We start from the raw sequence: 20,181 nt of genomic DNA, 5'->3' as shown, positions 1-20,181 counted from the left end.
CTCCATTTTTAATGACTGTTTATCTATCGTATTTTTCATAGTAGGAGATAAATAAATTATTTGCTGAAACAATTAAAATTCTTACATGAATTCTCACATATACTTATTAATAAAGGAAACGAAATATATGTATATATAAGAGAGGACAATTTTAGTATGTTAATTATTTTGTTAATTGATAATTATATTAACTGAAATAAAAACTATGTTAACTATTTTTTATATACATATATCTATCATTTTTATATTTTTTCAAATAATTATTTCGGTTTTTATATTAGTGTAATAATAATAACAATAATAAATATTGTCGCGTTATATTGTATTTGTAAACCGAAAGTATTAACTAGAAATATTATTAAAAGTTCTTTCTTTTTTCTAGAATCACATCGACTAGTGAAATCTTAAAGTAGACCACTCGATATATAATATCATCTCTCTACAGTTTGACTATTACGAAATGTAGGAGCAATAAGAACAGAAGATGCTTTAGTAAAGAAAAACGAAATAAATCGCATCCTCGATTTTAAGACCAATCTACGTCTTTAAATTTTAATTCGCGCGGAGTAGATTTGAAATCTCATGAATCCCCTCGTCTGCTCGCTCATTTCCATACTGATCTGCCGACAGTCGTGGGCCTCCAATAAAACGAACGGTCAAATATTTATGAAGATGTAACCATTATTTTGATAAGAGGGCCTCCAAGTGATACCGGTACCCTTTTCCGAAACCCGTTTTAAAGTATAGGAAGGGTGCTCGAGAGAGTGCGAATATAAACGCGTCCACGCTTGTCCCCCGGGGCCCGCGCTAAGATCCGACTCCTGTTTCAATATTGGGGTAGGTATAGAGGGGTCGAGAGTGAGCGGATGGATGAAATATGTTTGGGGGCGTCTCGCTTACAGCCGCGATAAGGTATTCCAAATAAACTTATCGCATAATGCTCATTTTTCACGAGCGTTTTGTCCACGAGATCACGGTTTGATGTATCAACTCGTTCGCTCGCATATTTATAAGATTATAAGAGATGTCAATGACTATATTTTTACACATGTTATTTTGCATATATTATAATTATTATTGTTATTAAATATTTTATCGTGTAATTGTCACACGTATAAAAAATAATTTAATTTAAATAGGTTTGAAAAATAAAACGTAATATAAGAAATTATAATATAAGCATATTTATCACTGTTTTGTGATATAAGTAATTACTAATAAATGTTCCATAAATATCTTCACTATCTATTTGTGAATCTTTTACAATTTTTTTTACATAAAATAACAAAAGTATTTATACGAATTGATACCATAAAAATATGATTTTAAAGTATAAATTTATGTTAATCAAACTCATTTAAAAATAAAAAATTAAGAATATATTTATGTACTTTTTATTATTGCAGCAGCACAATTAATACAACTAATAATAATAGTAATATATTAATCAGCTCTGGTATCCTTTTATACGATTACAATTCTCGCATCAATGAATCGAAGTAATACGCGATTTCTCGCGGCAAATGAAACGTTTAGTTTAGCGAATTCTTCATGGAACATTTATAAAGCGAGATTAAGCAACTAGTGTGAAAAAGGGTGTCGGAAGTCGACTTGGAAAAAAATTATACGTGCATTTTCATAAATTTCCAACAGCTTAATACTTTATGCATGCAGGATCGCGGATTTGTCTCGGTAAGCTGAGAATGTCCACGTGCGAAGGTCCGTTATATGTATAGAGCAATCTCTCTCTCTGCATAGGATCGTGCGAGCGGGGGGGCAAGAAGGGAGAGCACCCTTTTCGAACCGCCCCTTCTGCCTAAAGCTGCCCCCGCCGTCCCTCTCTGTCTCGCAGCTACCGTACCCGTCAGTATAGAAATAGAAATGGCACGCGTGGGGTAGCTGGGGCACGTGTACGCAGAGGGTGAGCCACCCTCTTGGTGTTCAAACTCCGTGTGCAAGGTGCCTTTACGGTTATTGTGCAGCGACATTCGCCACGGCATTTTATTAAAACCCATCGAGATTCGGACACGTCTTCTCGCGCCTCCTCGAGGAGATCTCGCTGGGATTCCGGCATTCTACGCGCGATATGATGCTAAATTTGTCGCGGCCGGTACGTGAGCGGGATCTCAATTAAGAGGGTCCGTAAGACTCTTCCGGCGACATCAAAATGGCCGTACTTGCGATAATTTGCATGAATAATTTGGCGAAAAGTAAGGGATATTCCCGGCACGTCTGTTTAAATGTGAAACTTCTATGCATTTTGACGTTTCGTAATGTCGATTATTGTAATATTATACCGAATAATGATATGCGCGATTGTACAAGTCTATGTAAAATATTTTTCTTTCGAATCGCTTAAATTAAAATTCAAATAAAATTGCGCAAAGTGCTGCCTCTATACGTGTGTCCAGGGAATATATCTATAGGATAAACCATAACACACTCACCGCGACCAATCCACTTAACTCGAGCTTTCTTTCATGTTATCCATGTGAGCTCTCAATGGTCCGGTGAAGCGCGGCATCTTTTTATCGCGGGTGTTATCGATGATTGAAACGATAAGGTCTATCGATGCTTTTTACGAGACTGAAGCGCTTTGAAGTGCCTTTACGCAATGTGTGCTTTATGAATCTCGCACAGATATCGAATAGCAACGAACGCACAAGGGCATAAAAACTTGGCGTTTGGATCCTCTCTGAACGAACGTTGTACATTTCATCGTACGTTGAATTTAGATCATATGTAGGTACATCCGAAAAATGCATCAATTATTTGTAGGAATATTCAGATTTACATTTGTATATAATAACATTTTTATTAATTAAGCAGGCAAGAAAAGTCATAGACGATGATTAAAAAACACACATTATACATGTATCAATATAAACAAACTATAATTATTCTTTATAAAATTGGTTACACAAATCTCTTAATGATTCAAATTAAATTATGAATAAATCTAAAAACTTAAATAAAAATTAAGAAAAGATTTTTGTTATATCTATAATTTTTTATAAAAGTTTGCAGTTTAAAAGAATAGTTGTTTTATGGAAATTTATTGTATATAATTATTCTATTAAATATCTGTTTTTATTTTACTTTTACTACTACTATTGTAGCATACTTCCGCTCACGCCACTTCAGTCGTTGCCGATATTTTGAACAATATAGATGTGTGTCATACAAGTTTAAAAAATGATGATATGTTAATTCTAATTTCTGTCAAATTCGAGATGCAGTTATTCGTTCGATTTTAATGCGAAAAGAAGAGAAAAATCATGAATTTCATAGATTGTTGATGTTTATGGTAATGTAATGTTGTGAGCAGTCAAAATGTTGCAAAGTGATACCTTGATTTTAATACAGGAAGAACACAAGATGCCATTTTTGTCGTTCTTCTTGCACTAAAGTCACGTGACACTTTCAGCAGATTGTGATCCAAAGATTCTGATTAAAGGAGAAAATCTCCGACCCAATTGAGCCTTACATTAATTTTTCTTCCCTTGTTATACGTGTAGGTTTTAAAGAGCTAGTCTTAGTTTATAATGTTAAGCTTGGGTTTTAGTTGTTTATGTTTAAAATAGAACATGACATGTCTCTGATTGCAATTTTTATTTTGTAATCATCACTCGCGTATTTTTAAGCCTATGTGTAGTATGTTTATCTATTTTATTTTTTAATTATCTTGAACGTTACTATAATTCGAATTTTATATTTGTATGTTACAGATATCGATATAGTCTACGTCATCATACTCTGCTGCTGTGCATCGATCGGTGAGTCAAGACAAACTTTTATTTTATAGCAAACAAGTGTATATAAGTATACATATATCTTAATTTTTGATTCCTATTGATAATTTCTATTGATTACATACAAATTCAGATATTTTTTTATATATTTATATATATATATATTATGTTTTATCTCTTTATATATGTATACAATATATACATATAGGTATATATAGTATAGTGCAATATCTCCGATATCTGGCAATCGGCCGGCTTCTCCATTCCGCGCTGTCCATGTAAACAGTTAATCTATATCCCGAGCAAGCAGCGATGTAATATTATGCGACGGGCAAGTCTCATTATACTTGTAAACCGTCCGAGCTTCGATACGACTTAACATGTACGCGTGTACACGCCGTGGATCTAGGTACGCGTGCGTAGGTGCGTGTAAAGGTTCATTCGACAGTACATAAGCGGACATGTGAGAATGTCTGCTTATCGGTATAGGTACTAATTGTGGAAAATACGTATACTTATACTTCTCCACCGAGTGTACTCGTGCTATTTTCACCGCTCCTGCTCGGAGTGTCAATCGAGCGCGCCTGGTTTTTGCGCGCGTGCTTATTACAGCATCTTCGCATACACATACATGTACTACAAGTACATCTAGTCTGACATATTTATTTGAATTTTTTCACGGTACGTTTACACTTCCACGTCGTTTCCTCTTTGCCTCCACGAACCAAGAACAATGCCCGAGATCTGACGCCGATAAATTGATTTTGACACGACATATGTAACTTTCTTAACGCGCGTCCGTCTATCTTCGCGATCCTTTATTACCCACTTCATATGCGCGCGGCCATTCCTTCCTCGCCGTAATACTTTGTTAGGTGCGAAACCACCGGGCGAAATTATGTTACATTTACATTGGAATTAGCAAAGCTAATTCGACTGTTTTTTTTTCACGTAATACGAATAGTGTCCTATATAAAGTGGGTCGAGAACTAACACAACCGGAAAAGAGGTAATTCCTTATGCAAAATAAGTCGAAAATGTAGAGTAAAATTTTGTTGTACAAGATTTCGTTTTTGTTTTCACAAAATTGACTTTGAAAATTACTAGAATTGACATAACATATATTTACGCTTAAATTACTTGTAATGCTTTTGTAATATAATGACTTGCCTGCTTGTAATGTCATATGCAGAATTTATCTTGATAATCACGATATATTATAAATATATAAACAAAAATACATTCAAGGCAATGATTTAAAATAATTTAAATTATTGAAGAAAAAAAGAGGAGAGAGAGAAGGGAAGATAATTATGTATAAAAAATATCAGGATAAATTTTATTTATTCAATTAAGGATATATACTGTGGAAATAAATTCGATAATGTATATAATAATAAAAATTATTAATAATTATTCAAATTTATATGAAGAAGCAAAAATATATAATATATAATATAAATATTATTAATTTTCCGACTTTTAAAACCAATTCTCTTGAAAATAAAGCTTCGCATGAACAATATTTGAAAAATGTTTATTTTCGACTTATTTTATACAAGAAATCATCTCTTTGACTATATTGTGTTTTTTTAGTTTATGCGTTCGTGAAATAACTAACGATATAAGGAAAAGATACGCGTGATATGCAATGATAATTGAGAAATTTTTATCTTGTACATATACTAGCATAATAGAAGTTTAGCCAAAAATACAATCAAAATAAACGATTATTCGAGAGATTTTCAACTTTAGTGCTTTAAATGAAATCAATTAGAATATATGAAACGCAACTGTCAAGTCATCGGTAGCTCAAAATACAACGGAAGCCCACACATTGTTTTCGAGGTCACATACAAATGAGTTATTAAAAATCACCTTTTATGCTAACCGAAATCGGCCAACGACGCTGATATACTCATGATCGGACCATCTATATTTATAAGATCTATATCGCGCAGGATATCAGGGTCTAACACAGGTTTGCTCTTTGACCCACGTGAATATATAATACATCCGTTCAAAACTTACACTCTTATCATAGATAATATCGCTGTTTATGATACATCAAAGGGTCAATCCTAGATACTCTATAAGAAGTGAAATAAAAAATATAAAAACTATATACATCTCATACTTGTTAATATACTGTTAAGCATACGCGATAGATTTCTTTTAATATGTGTGTGTTTTATGATAAATTTAAATTTATATATATATTTTTTTTTTTCAATGTAAATATAATATAATATTATATTATAAAGAAACTATACAGACATAATATTTAACAGTCTATTCAATACGTGAATCTTCGAAATTTGAAATAATTTCGTAATCAGTTTGATTAGCAAATATTTAATAATTTTTGTGATTAAGCGGATATAAAATGATTGATTCTACTTCCCTCTGTTACGAACAAGCTTTACATACCTATCCCTAAAAAAGGAGAAAGAGATGGAAGTTGTTGACGTTGCTGGTCGGCTTTCAATCTCTCTTTTTACATCGAGGACCGCCTTGTCGACATTCACATATTGCGATATTATGGATTCAATGCGATGCATATGGTTGTCACTCGCCCGCATCTTCTCATGGGGATGTATAATATCTACTCCTGAATACATACATATACGAATAGGCAGATACACATGCATTTGAATGCGTTAATATACAAGCACGTCAATGTACACGTGCGCATATATGTTTATGGGTACGCGAACACTTATATAGGGGTCAGCATATATATATATATATATTTATATATTTTTTTCCTTACCTTTTTACTGATCTACGCGGGAGACGCACTCGGCATTTAAATTTTCTTCGCTACGTAAACTCATTTTATCGATTGCCAAATAATATAAAGATTACTTCGATTTGTAACAAGCAGCATATATTTGAAGAAAGTAAATATAAATTTTGTACACATTACACGTATCTGTGCTTATATAATCTATATATATATATATTATGTGAAATATTAATTTGGTATTGTTTATACAAGATCATATACAAAATAATCAATTTAATACAGCTTCATATAAAGTTTTGCCAATTTAATATGTCAGGCATTTAATATCGTAACTTTTCAGTCTTCAAGATAAATTCTTCTGATATGCAACTACATCTCACCATAACGCCTCTCCTCCGCGATGTCCGGTAATTTTGTACCATTTCGAACTGTTGTTAACTATTCGCTGTCAGTCTTGCCGTGACGGGGGAGAATGCGCAAAGTGCGCGAAAGAATGTCGAGTAACTTCTAATACTCCTCTAATACCTCGCGACTGCCATCGTCTTCGGTAAACCAGATGTGAATTGTAAGTCAACGTTACGCCCTTCGCGTAACAGCTGTTGGTGGATCGCCGTTTCCACGCAGGACACTCGATATATTTTATGAACGAATTAGGAAGCGGCACACTCTAACGTCCATCAATTACTATTAGTATTACGTATTTTCGGAAAGTCACATATGGTTGGCAGAGGGTGATATCATTTTTTTTCTAAATTTAGTCACCGCTAGAATTCTAATACACTAGAATATGCACTTTTGAAACAGATACAATTACGCAAGGTATCGTTACCGTTATTAATCACCCATATCGTATTGCGATAATTGCTCGATATCTTGCACATGTCACAGTAGCGCATAATTAGTATATTTTATAATTATATGTATATATAATGTTTTTATATATTAGTGTATTTTCTTTAATATATAAAGTAATAAAATATCATATATATTTAAGATTCAGCGCACGCATTACTAATTTGATATTTTTATTAAAAAATGGTGAATCTGAATATATTTTAAAGAACGAAAATCAATTATACCAGCTGATTTTGCGGCTTGTATAATTTAGAATATAATTTAACGAAATCTCGTTTTTCGAATATCGGAATAATTCTTCACGAGACAGCGCGAGCTAGGTAATATTAAGGGATGCTGGAGAGAGGAAAAGAGGAGATTCAAACGTATAGTTGAGGACAATTATCGTTCTCCCTTGCTCACGTGTCTCTGCGATAAATCTCTTCCGAAGTCGGCGCTTCCGTGCCGAAGGCGGAAACATCGTGTCGACGTGCTGTCAAAACGTACATACGAACGGCGGCCCCGCCACGTGCAACCCCCCGACCTTCGCGCCCTTTCCTGCATTCATAACTGCACTCCACCGACCAGATCCCGTTGCGCTTTTATATAGAGAGACGCACGCGCGTGCCCCAGTCACACATGCGCGCTTATTACACGAAGAACAATAATAGAAGTACTGCGGATCGTTTTCTATTAAGATATATCGGTTTCGGTTACGTCGACAATAACAGCGATGCGATTTGAACTCATAGGAGAGAACGTCATCATTGCCATATTGCCGGTAATTAAATTAATCACATGGCGGTGATATACGTCATCGATGCACGTCGGAACATTTTTTGCGGATTCCCTCTTCGATGGTCCTCCTTTCTCGATAGAAATGTCGGAAAATAATTGTTTTACCGCGCGTGAACTTTTCCAAAAATTTGTTAAACTTATCCAATCGCGATCGGTTTCCTCGAAACTTTCTCTCCGACAACGGCGCGTGCACGTTCGATAAGTTTTATTCTCATTGTCGACTCGTTTGACACAGAAGGTTCCTCTCTCTTTCAGGAAACATTAGCGACATCCGCGACCAACGTTACTCCCGGGTAATCTCTTCCTTAAACGCGACGTTAAATCACAACTCGTTGACATCGACATCCTACACTTTAATTACTCCTTCGATCTTCACGTACACGGTCGATTGAATCTGTCGATTAAATTCGAAAGATGCTCAATACCGCGTTGCGCGCTTTAATGGAAGGGCAAAAAAAAAAAACTTTCGCGCGCGATAAAACAAAAAAAAGGAGAGAAAAAAATACTCTCGAGTGCGCGTGTACGCGTTTTCGGCCGGCGGGGCCAGCGTAAATTCAATCCCGAAAAATTTCACGCTACTAACTACGACAAAATGATCCAACAGTGACATCTGTGTCAATAAGGCGAATCCTCCCGGGGATTGCGCAAGGCCGTAGTAGAGAATTCGAGGGTCCGCGAACGCGATTATCCTCATTCAATCATCGATTTTATTTGGTTAATAAAACGATTATCCCGCTTCCCGCACTCTACGAGTCTATCTCTCGCCGGCTCTCTCGCTGAAACCCGTTGTACGGCGTACCCTCCGGGAGCGTTCGACCAAAAATGTAATTTACATCCCTTTATGTCGCGAGATTGAAATATTTGCGAATTAATCCGCGCGACAGGATTATCGCCGGCCATTATACGCGGCCCCGCTCTCTTTGTCTCTCTCACTCTCTCTCTCTCTTTACCAGTCGACGCTTTCTCTATATATCTATATTTCTATATCTTTCACTCTTTCTCTCATTGTCCTCTCCTGCCTCGTCTCTCTTTCCTTCCTTGCTCTTGATATTATCTTTTTTTTTCTTTCTCTCTTCTTGTCTTCTGCCGCGAATCTTCCGTGACCGTGCGCTTTTCTCTTATTCTTAACCCGCCTCCGAGGCGCTTCTCATCCTAATGATTCCCCTTTATTCAATTCAAAAATATCAGTGCTACCCCATTTTACGGAAGATTGGATTCAATTATGACTGTCAGGCTCGGATAGATCCTTTTACAGTTCGCGCCACCTTTTCGGTCCCTTATATCGAGACGATATAACACAACGTGTTAATGAAATATACGGAATCTTTTTGATCAAGGTATTCGGATGACAATTTTGCAAATACATATATGTATGTATTTGGCAGTTTAATTAATACCGCACATATAAAAATATTTTTATATTTTCTGCCACATAACATTTTGACATATACATATGTAGATATTATTATATAAAAAAATTATATATATATATATTTTCTCTATATATAATTAATCAAGTATTTTTATCTGGAAAGATATAACAAATGACAAATCAGTCAACCACATATCGGTTTAATCCAACCATTAGAATTAAATCTGCGATGCGGCGAGATAGTTAAACGATCGCGGACCGGAACCCGTCCGAAAGAGGGATGACGATGACGATATAACCCCCGACCAAGGGTTGCTCAAGAAGAGCCGGAACATAATGTCGAGCCCCGGGCTGTTAAACCGGCATACAATAATCTGCGCAGCGCCAATCCCGACGGCAGCATTCAATTAATTCTCCGGCAAAATTTGTCGCTCGTATTAAATCTCGCTGGATTAAAGGCAATCTCGCTTCCGCCTTCTCTTCGTCGTTCCTTTGCCCTTGGTTGCGCGCTCTGCCTTATTCATCCGAGATCTCTCCATCTCTCACCAGTCGATTTCGTCTTACAGGTAGTCTCTCTTTCACTCATACTTCCACCCATCATCCAGTCCCGTCCTATTTCGTAGAGTTTACGATATCTTTAAGGTCTTGCGTAGCCAGGACAGATTGTAGTTTCAATTAAGAAACTGACAGCGCTGAATTTTGTCTCCCTCTGACAAATTGCCGAACGCGACAATGACGAATAATGAAAATTGCGAGATGACTCGGATATTACGGAGTATACAGAGATCGAACAAACGGTTTGTTGCCGATGCTGCTAAATATCCGAATAGAAATTTTAGAAATTCTAACTTTCGTATTCAAAGAAAGAAATGATTAGTATCGATAGAGCTCACATTAATTCTCACTTGCATTTCTCGTTTGCTAAGTATATTAAAAATTTAAACGACAAATGTCACACGACAAAATGTTTGTCTTATAGCAAAGAAATTGAAGCTCAAAAAATAGGAATATTTTTTGACTTACAAATAATTTTAGCTTGAAATATAAACTCTTAAAGTGTATACGAAGCACGTGCGCGCCGAAATTTCGTCAAGAGACGAACTGACATGCTCACTTATGGCGCAGTCTGCGTTTAGTCAGCGATACGGGCGAGTGTAAATAAGGTAACCCGTGGCCGAGGGTTCATCACCCCGCGCCGAACACGTCAGGGTCGCGACCCTAGGAAGGTTACTGGGAAGACTAGCTAGTGGCATAGACTAGAAACGTAAGGGAAATTTCGATAGTGACGGATAGTTCATAACGAGAACAAAATGAGAGATTATAATCAGTAGTAAACAGTACAAAATTGATAACTAACGATAATAATTTTGTGTTTATGATTAAAATGCAATTAATAATTTTTTCTACTATTTCTTCTTACGCGCATATATTAAATTATTGGAAATCTTAGTGGTTTGTTAGAATATTTATAATCGGCGTAATGTATTATCGAAATTCGTGCTAATGAAAATTTATTAGTTTTAATAAAATCAAACGGGAATCATGCGAATATTCTTAGAGATGGACGAACCAAGAATTGAGGGGGAAACGCACAGTCCATTAGCGAGATTACTTGTACCTTATCCTCGTAGATGGTGCACGAATAATATCTTATGCCGGAGATTCCTGAAGAATGGATTTCATTTGGGGAAGGAATTAAATTTTAATTTATACGATAGAAGGAAGAGGGTGTCTGCCGTTATTATCATTTTTTTACCATTTCTAGATAGAGTGTGCTCGATGTAATTAATTAGAGTGTGATTTGATGTAATTAATTATTAATGATATCAATTATTATTTTTTACTTCATCGCGAATTACATAATATTTCTTATAAAATTTTTTATGCGCTATAAAATATTTTAATTTAAAAAAAATTTCTTTACAATTAATTAATTAATAATTAATGCTCTGATAAAGACTTATAAATCAAATGCAAAGAAGATATTATTTTTCTGCAATAATCAAATTTATAACACTTGTAATATTCATTTTTTTAATTTTGATTGTATTTTTCTTATATTTCGTAAAAAATTATATGAAGAGAGAGAAAAATAAAGTACTCGATCAATTTCTTGTTATCCTAAGGGCTAAAGATTATCAAGGATTATACGTAATATAGTAACGCGAGGCTTCAATGATGGAAGGTGATAATTAGACGAAGTAACAAGATCCTTTAATAATCATTAAAGGAGTAATTTTATATCTCCGAAAACTAATAACAGGCTCTTCTATTACACTGCAGGTCAATATACAAACACATCACAGTTTCAAAATCATGATCTTATATTTAATATGAGTAACGCTATATTTATGACAAACGCTATATATTTAATAACATTTTATTTGAAATAATATATGTATAACATGTAAATATCTTTCAAATCTCTGACTTTGCTTCGGAAAAACTCGGCTAAAATTCTCGCGCTTGATATTTTACAAAACATCATTTGTTAGTAACTTAGCAGAAATTCTAATGAGAAACTGAACCACCATGAAAGGCTTATCGAGACCGCATATTGCGCGCACTATGTCTATGTATATGTACACCTGCAGATGTGCGTAACGTAAGGCATCCACTTCCGTATACTCACCTCGGAGTGGTTTCAAGATTGCATCGGGGGTTCGCATCTTATTACTCCCGTCATTTCCAATGTACACACACAGGTTATTGCCGGGGTATCGGATGAATGGAATTGCGATATCCTTTGCACGGATTGGAGAGGCAGGAATCTAATTGGCAGGAGGATTACCGATCGATGTCGGTATCTCTTCTGAAATTGTATTCGGATCACCTGCATGTTTCAATGTGCGTACTAGGGAAGATTGAGGGAGTTATTTCGAAGAAGAGCTCTGTATGTATATATGTATATATCGCAATGCGCGCTTCTGATATCGCTTCTCTCCAAACAGTGATGAAGAGCTGTTAAACCTATTTTTTATTAACTCGCCTCTTTTTTTTAAATTTTAAAATCCAATTTCTTTCATTAAGAAGTAATTTGCGTGAACCTAATAGATATTCGCATTTTTTTATATCCTGAGATATTGGGATATAAAACCTATTTAACATGCCTCTTTTTTTAAATGTATCCAATATTTCACTCTTTCGTTAAGAAGTAATTTGTAAATCTAGATATTTTATATCTCGAGATATCGAAGCATAATAATATAATGACAGGAAGAAATGATTTTAAAAAATGATACGTTCGCTTGATTATAACTAAATCGAATCGCAATTACTTTCTATTTGCATTACGATAAGCTTTATCCAAGTAATAGTCCGTCGACGCCGTTTCGGTTACGTTCCAATTACGATATAATTTAAATTCGCTTTAACCCCGACGTGGTTCCCGTATTCGGCGCGAATTGTGTAAATATTAATTTCACGAGGGAGCATAAATAACCGTAAATCGGTTTTGCACGTAGAAGTTGTCGTAATAAACGTCGCCGGGGCGAGCGCGCGCACACAATGTGGAAAAAGCACGTCGGGTGTAAAGTTAGCCTTGGCCGTGTCCATCCGTGAGAGGCGTGCTGCAAGTCCGGGCAGGCAGGCAGGCAGGTTATAACGGCGCTATAACCGTATACATTCGACGACAATAATCGTTTTATGGTGGTCGGCAATATCGGCGGGTCGCGCCGCCGCGGAAATTGATATCCTCCACCTACAACAGACGCTAAAGTTATAGCGAGTACGGCCGGTCCGGCGATACGATGCGGCGTGTGTGTCGGATTGAAAAAAAGTTCGATTTACCGCATATATATTATATATATATTCTCTGCGATACGACTAGACGTACGGGATTTTCGCAAATTCTCCTGATCTCTTTTGCATTCAGGCAATTATAATCGCAAACCCGAAAGTCTAAGATGCAGTCGTAATTTAATTTTTATTCAAATTATTATAATTTTTATTTATTCTCCAAAGATTATATTTTTTCCCATTTTTTAAAGATCTTTCTCCTTTTCTCTCTTGGTCTCGCACGGAAATCGCGACAATGAGATCGCGCAAGAGCGTAGAAGAAGCTGATAAAAATCGTATCGCGAAGGAAAAGCGAGCGACGCAGCCGTGGGTCGCGTTTTTCGTCGGAATTGGCCATTGCTCTCCTATTAATTCTTAAACAATGCATCATCGCGCGGCGCAGGCCGAGAGATAGTCGCGATTGTTCGGGTCGGCGCGACGCGGCCGCTCAGCAGCTCACCGGTCCGACTGACCCCCGCTGGACCACCGCTCTCTCTCTCGTCATTGCCCATTCAGTCCCACCCGCGGGAAGCAGCCGCAATCCGCACTGGAAGGTTGAAATTGGAAATAAAACGGCAGCAATAGGGCGGCGGCGGCGACCGCGTGGACAAATGCCCAATTCTATCCGGCAGAGCCTCTCTCACTCTCTCTCTTTCTCTCTCTCTGTATCTCTGTATCTCGTCACACAGAAACGCATATAGACCCGATGGACGATGTGTACGATTTTCCATCACGACCTGTGCCGATAGAACTGAAGGTTTAGGGAGAAAGGGGAAGGATAAAGGGGGGAGGGAAGAAGGGGACAGGAAGCCCGCTCGGCTGGCAGGCGAGAAACGAGCAAGTCACGAGGTCCGCGCGTGTTGGAGTCTGACTGGATTCGGACCGGACTGGTTACGCACAGAGAGATAGAGAGAGAGGGCTGTTGGGGACGCGAACGCGAACGGGAACGCGGCCGTCGGGGGGTCCCCGGTTGTGTCGATGGATGCCGAAAAAGAGCGCGGAGGGCGGGCGGGGGGGAGGGGGTGGTTTTTTTCCAATCAAGCAACCTGCTGAATTTGTTTTTTCCCCGAAACGTCGCTGCCGTTTCAAAGTTATTGATTGCCATCGGGAAGGTGGAACCGATGTGGGATGAGAGGGGAGTCGAATTGAGCGGGGGGCCGAGGGGGTGGTAGAGGGTGGCTTGAAAGGGGACAGGCGGGTACGAAGCGCGGCGGTACGAGGGGTGGCACGACGTTTCGGTATATAGAGAAGATAGGTACGAGCAGCACTGTCGCTCGTTTCGTTCCGTTTCGTTTCGTTTCGCCTCGTCCTCGTTTCGGTACGTTACGTTACGTTTGCTCGGCCGTGCATTTCCTCGCGCAATATAGGGGCGGAATAATAATTACGAGAGGGAAAGAGCGAGAGAGCCGGTGGTGAGCTAGTGTCAATGATTGTCGATGGTTTCGAGCGGCGAAAGAATAAAACGTATTCGATATATATGATGAAAGGGCGTGCCAAAATTGCAACGACAAATCAAACATGACGATCGAAAATTGATAACATCCGAGCTGAAAATAATTATCCCATATCGATGCGTTGAAAAATTTTGCACTTACTCCAGTTTGTATAAATGGTTCACCTTTTATCTAAAAAGATTCAACTTTTTTACCCTGTTTATTTTTTTTATCAATGTGGAATGGATTTTTCTTGAACTCGTATTAGACATCATCTTTATAAGTAAAGCTCACATTAAAATTCTGTTCATCTATAACTAGAAAAAGATAAGTTTCTCAATCAATTTTATTCTTTCTCGCAATATTAAAATAATATCGTAATTATTTTGAGCCACTTTGCATAAACAATTATTATCTCACGTGTAGTAGTTTCATTAATTTAAAAATCGATAACAGTATCGATCTAGTTTTATCTTTCTCATTCCGAAGGCGAGACAGTTTTTTGCGAGCTCTATACAAGGAAACAATTGAAAATTACGGACAATCTCTTTGCATTCAAGCCTCTCCATAAGGAGATCACCATTAACCATCACTGCCATATGAGGTACACGAAGCTTCAGCGGCTTTGTAAATTTATCGCCACTCTACTGTTGTCATCTTCATTTATCGGTCTTAATGAAATTTTGACTTTTTAACTCGCTATAATCCGAATACAGTCATGCATAACAACTTTAGTTTTACAGCGAAATAAAATACTCGTTTTAATGAAATATCCATTTGAGATTACTCCAAAGACGAACGTACTCCTTCCTCCTTCGTGCAAGCAAAGCGATTCCAAAATATCGATTTCATTCCACAGAAGCTCACGACCTTCTCGAAATGAACCAATTTGAGCTAACCGCTCGTTTCCCCATGATCAAACGCTAAACCTGAGATGAAACGAATCATTCGGAATACCTTGGATAATTGACGATACATAGTATATATTTGTGCATGTACATATCGACGCGTGTACAATTATTCGATATTTATTATAATATTATAGTTGAATTCTTAAGTAAATATTTTCGTATCGAGATAAAAAAAATGTTATATATGATGACTGATATTGTAAAAAAATCACACAATACTGATTTTCTCGCAGTTTTGCGGAAAGAAAACTTAAAAATGATTACTAGAGAACAAAAAAATTTGAGGAAAAAAAATATTAGTTTTGCGCCGAAACGAATCACTGCGAAAGTGTGAAAAGTTTCAAACCGAGGGTTCGACTGAACGTCCTGACGGGAGAGTCAGTCCGGTGATTTCAAGGTCGCTGCACGAATCTGCAGCAGCAAAAGTCAATGCGACAGAGAGAGAGAGGACGACACACGACATTCCAGCGCATTACATTGCGACGTAATATACAGTCAGTCGGCTTTTCTTCAACGACAAAGGCTGGGAACTGCCAAAGGCATATAGAGCGACCGGCATATTAGGACGGTATGCGAAACTCTCCGGTGGCTGCCGTGGTCCTTCTCGTATATAATAATGCAACCGAGAGGCAGCGGTTAAAGAAGCGAATCTGACTCGGGGCCCCTTCAGCCCTTGCGTCACCAGATGTCATCACAGGGACCCACGCTGATTTACATCCTGCCGGACCCCGCGTAGGAATCCGCAAGCGGTAGCCCCACCGCTGCGATTTTATACATAAAATATACGGCCGTCATATCGTTATGCCTTCCGCCCAACAGCATAACTATGTTTGTGGAGCATGTGAGACTCGACAAAGAAAGCCGCAGGGACTTTGATTTTGCGTTGAACGATGGCATGGTCGCCTCCTATCTAGCGGATGCGAAAAGTGTCTAAAGTTAGAGTTTAGAGAATGAAATATTCGAGGAAACATCTGTAGATGCAGCAACGTCCCATCAATTTACGCGTATATTTTTTATTTCGTGATTGATTAATTTCGCTTATTGTATGCGAGTGAATATTTTATATTCAGAAATTTTTCTTTGGTATGAAACTGAAATTAATTATATGACGATATGACGGCCGCATATTTTATGAAATCATATTTTAATTTATAAAACAATCGTGATACACAAATAATAACACACATAATATTTTTCAATTATAAAAACATAATTCGAGAATGATATTTATTAAACAAGACATGGTTTCTTTAATAATTTCATAAAGGATATTAGATTAATTATTAATAGGTGAAACATTCTAATGTCGTAAAATCACCCCGATTAAGCCAATATTATATTTAAGAAGATTTATACACCGATTCTCGATCGAACGACTTGATTATAAGGCAGTCTCGATTGACGTTTCACTCGATAGGAATTCCATCGGTAATCAGTTTTTATTGGACCGAATTAATTTATTACGGTCTAATCGGCCAAGGTTACGAGTACAACGCGAACGGGCGGCGAGTTTCCAACAATCGGGGATAAACAATTGATTTATCGTCGGAAAAAGACAGGCGCTTGCACGCTACGTAATACCGCGGAACACAATTTTGTTTTCCGTCGGCGCAAATAAAACTGTCATGACGCGAGTGCTATGGAGGATAAAGACACCTTCGTAATACTGAAACCACTAATATCCTTTGTCGCGCTCGGCAGCCGCGTTATTTCACAGAGCGTTTCGATTTAACGCACAAATGGCTCTCTGTACGGCCACAGTGTGCCTACAGAGCCAGTCGGATCCGGTATCCCGGTCCTTTGATATCCATCGATGAAACGATTTATCTCTGTCCGCGCGTACTTTCAATCCGAGCGGGACACCTCTCCATGGGGACATCCAGGATGCGGGGTACACCTAACCATGGAGGGGAACCGCTGCCACGGGGCACTCGACATTTCTGCATCTAACCGAGCATCGCGATTCGTTTTACCAATTGCTCGTTTCCGTTCATCAGTGGAATCGTTTCTGCCGATCTTGCAGCGGGTTTGCAATTTTATTAACCAATAATCCTTCGAATCTCGCGCGTGAAACGACTTTGATTTTTTCCGATATGTATTTTCAAAAGAGATTGAAGATTACGAAAAGTTTTACGAGTTATTTCTTAAATTATATACGTTTGTATTATCGATGAAAATTAATTGACAATTAATTACATCAATATCAAATTTTAATAATATAATTTAATAATAATAAATAAACATATACGATATCCAACAAATGACAAGAAAAATTTTTATACAAATTATTTGATGTAGATCTCTCGATGATAGATGAGAAATATTTTCCCTTGCGCAATAATCATCGCGTATTCTTGACATTAACGAGCGTGTAGTATTCGCTATTTAACGCCACGGCGTTCTTTCGGATCACCAGCTGAAAGAATGTCAAAAGTTACACGTCAAAAGTCGTCTTCTCTCGATACGATTCGCGTCAGGGCTTGTTATGGCGCTATATGCGCGACTTACAGAAGAACCGGAGTGCCGGGATTGGCACGAAAAACAACATGCCATATCGGAGACACCTGTTAGTGCCTACAACGAGCCAACCTACTCGGCTATAAACGTATGAGGCAGCCGTATGAATCGAAAAGGGGGGAGAAGGGGCAACATGCCGAGAATTAAAAGTGCGTTGTTATATTATAATCGTATTATGGCAAGCTCGAACCAGCCGCTCTGACAAGCAAAAACGCGAGTGCCCCGCATGGCTATTCTCGAAGATCGTCACACCGCGAAGATTGCTATATCGCCAATGTATTAGTAAGAATGGAACGCAAGTATAAATCGACCTAGCCATACTCGCGTATGAAGAACAGAATTATTAGGTATCAATTCCCCAAGATTTCGAAAATTTTCTCATTGAGTGTTTAATACGATTGTATATAGGGTAATCGTAGTCATACAAATAAAAAACGGAGTGATTCATCAGAAGTTTCTTTTCGTACGAAGCTTTATTTCCGAAAAATTTAAATTAAGTACATAAAGAAATATCTGGATTCGCGAGTATAAATAATAGCAGAATCCGTGCACGAAATGCTGGTAACAATGAAACTTGTATAAACGATACAAAAGAGAAAAAAAAATAGAAAGACGCATATCGATGGGACGAGTCCAGCTTCTCGAGGATAGATAATGAGACTGACGAAGAAGGGTATAAGGGCGAACGAGATGGCGCGGAAGAGACACGATCGCGAGAGAGGACGGATTCCTAATCTGCAACGGAAGGAGGTACCAACGGCATTGCAAGCCGTCGAGGATAGACGTCGTCGAGAAGTGCAAAGTGTAACAAATCCAGCTTTCACCCGAGGTAGACAGGAAGACAATTTATGTGGCGCATGTTTCGTTTTGTTTCTAAGGCCGATCTCCGGATGCTGCTTCAACGAAGAGTCACTCTGCTGCGAGAGCTTGTCTGCCCGCCCGTGTCTATTCCTTGCCTGCTTATTTCCATGGAAGTGAAATCCCATGCGGTGACAACACGATGAGCATTCGTCCTTTTCCTATGCAGTCGCATTGTACGTCACGAAACACAAAAGATGCCCGAAATGATCTATATTGATTCGGTCATTAGTCCCTCGCTGAGAGTAAAAAAATATGAACTGAGAAAACCAGTCCATTCGATAAGCATTTATACTTATACGCTATTTATAAAAATATATTTTTTAAACATTATTTTTATTAAAGGGTAAAAGAAGAGCGGTTTATATGTTACGAAACTCTTTGTGTTTACCATCGTATTAACCGTAAAACTCTGCCGTACTACACAACTAAATGTCAATCGCCGATCATCGTCATCGTTGCCATCTTTGCCATCTCAAATTAATTTAATTTTTTTTAATTCAAATTTGCGCGATTAAAAAACTAGCCTATCTCTAAATTTTGCAAGTAAAAATTATTCAAATTAAAAGATTGACAAGTATCTCTTATATCTGAATAAAAATTAATATATCTATTGTAAAAAAGTCTTTTGTCAACGAACGATAATAATGTTGCGGTCGTTTATCAAAAGAGGTGGACAACACCGGCACGTTAGCGCGAACAGGTTTTCACGGTGTCCTCACCCCATTAATTGGTATTTATTATAATTGGTGCTCATACTTGCTCGTGGCATGAGATAAGGCGGCAGGGATATAGACAACGCCGAAGCCCATCGACTTTGGGACTGAGGACCCTGATGATAATACTATAACGAGTTAGGGGGGTCGCCCATTAACATAGTAAATGCCTGGTTCTCGAAAGCGATGTCCGGTCGTGGGAACTCTTAAAGAAGTCGGGAAAGAGATCTCAGGACGATTCTTCACGCCCAGGTAGATGTTACCCCTCTGCGAAGACTGGGGAAGGTGGTTGCCTTGGGATCTGAACTATGGCGGGGAAGGGCGTGATTTGACATTTTGGTCGAGGATACCATAACTCAACGCGTTAGTTTATTCAGAATACTACCACTAGATAGTAGAAACACGTTTGTCCGTCGACAGTTGGTCTACCGACCCAGTTATAGTTGACTTTTAAATCTAAAGTT

General features: G+C 37.8%; 1 long non-coding RNA gene across 2 annotated transcripts in view; it reads left to right on the top strand.

The window, feature by feature from the left end:
- Positions 1 to 20,181, top strand: part of LOC145936743 (uncharacterized) — a 212,958-nt gene that overhangs the window by 128,188 nt on the left and 64,589 nt on the right. For both annotated transcript variants that reach the window (XR_014425435.1, XR_014425436.1), the window contains one exon: positions 3,729 to 3,776. This is a non-coding gene — a long non-coding RNA (uncharacterized LOC145936743). The remainder of the gene's footprint in view (positions 1 to 3,728; positions 3,777 to 20,181) is intronic.

The sequence above is a fragment of the Prenolepis imparis genome, unplaced genomic scaffold (genome assembly GCF_030444845.1).
Source record: "Prenolepis imparis isolate NDT839.2.m4 unplaced genomic scaffold, iyPreImpa1.0 SCAF_5, whole genome shotgun sequence".
Taxonomy (NCBI): Eukaryota; Metazoa; Arthropoda; class Insecta; order Hymenoptera; family Formicidae; genus Prenolepis; species Prenolepis imparis.
This window is presented reverse-complemented; position numbering and strand designations above follow the sequence as displayed.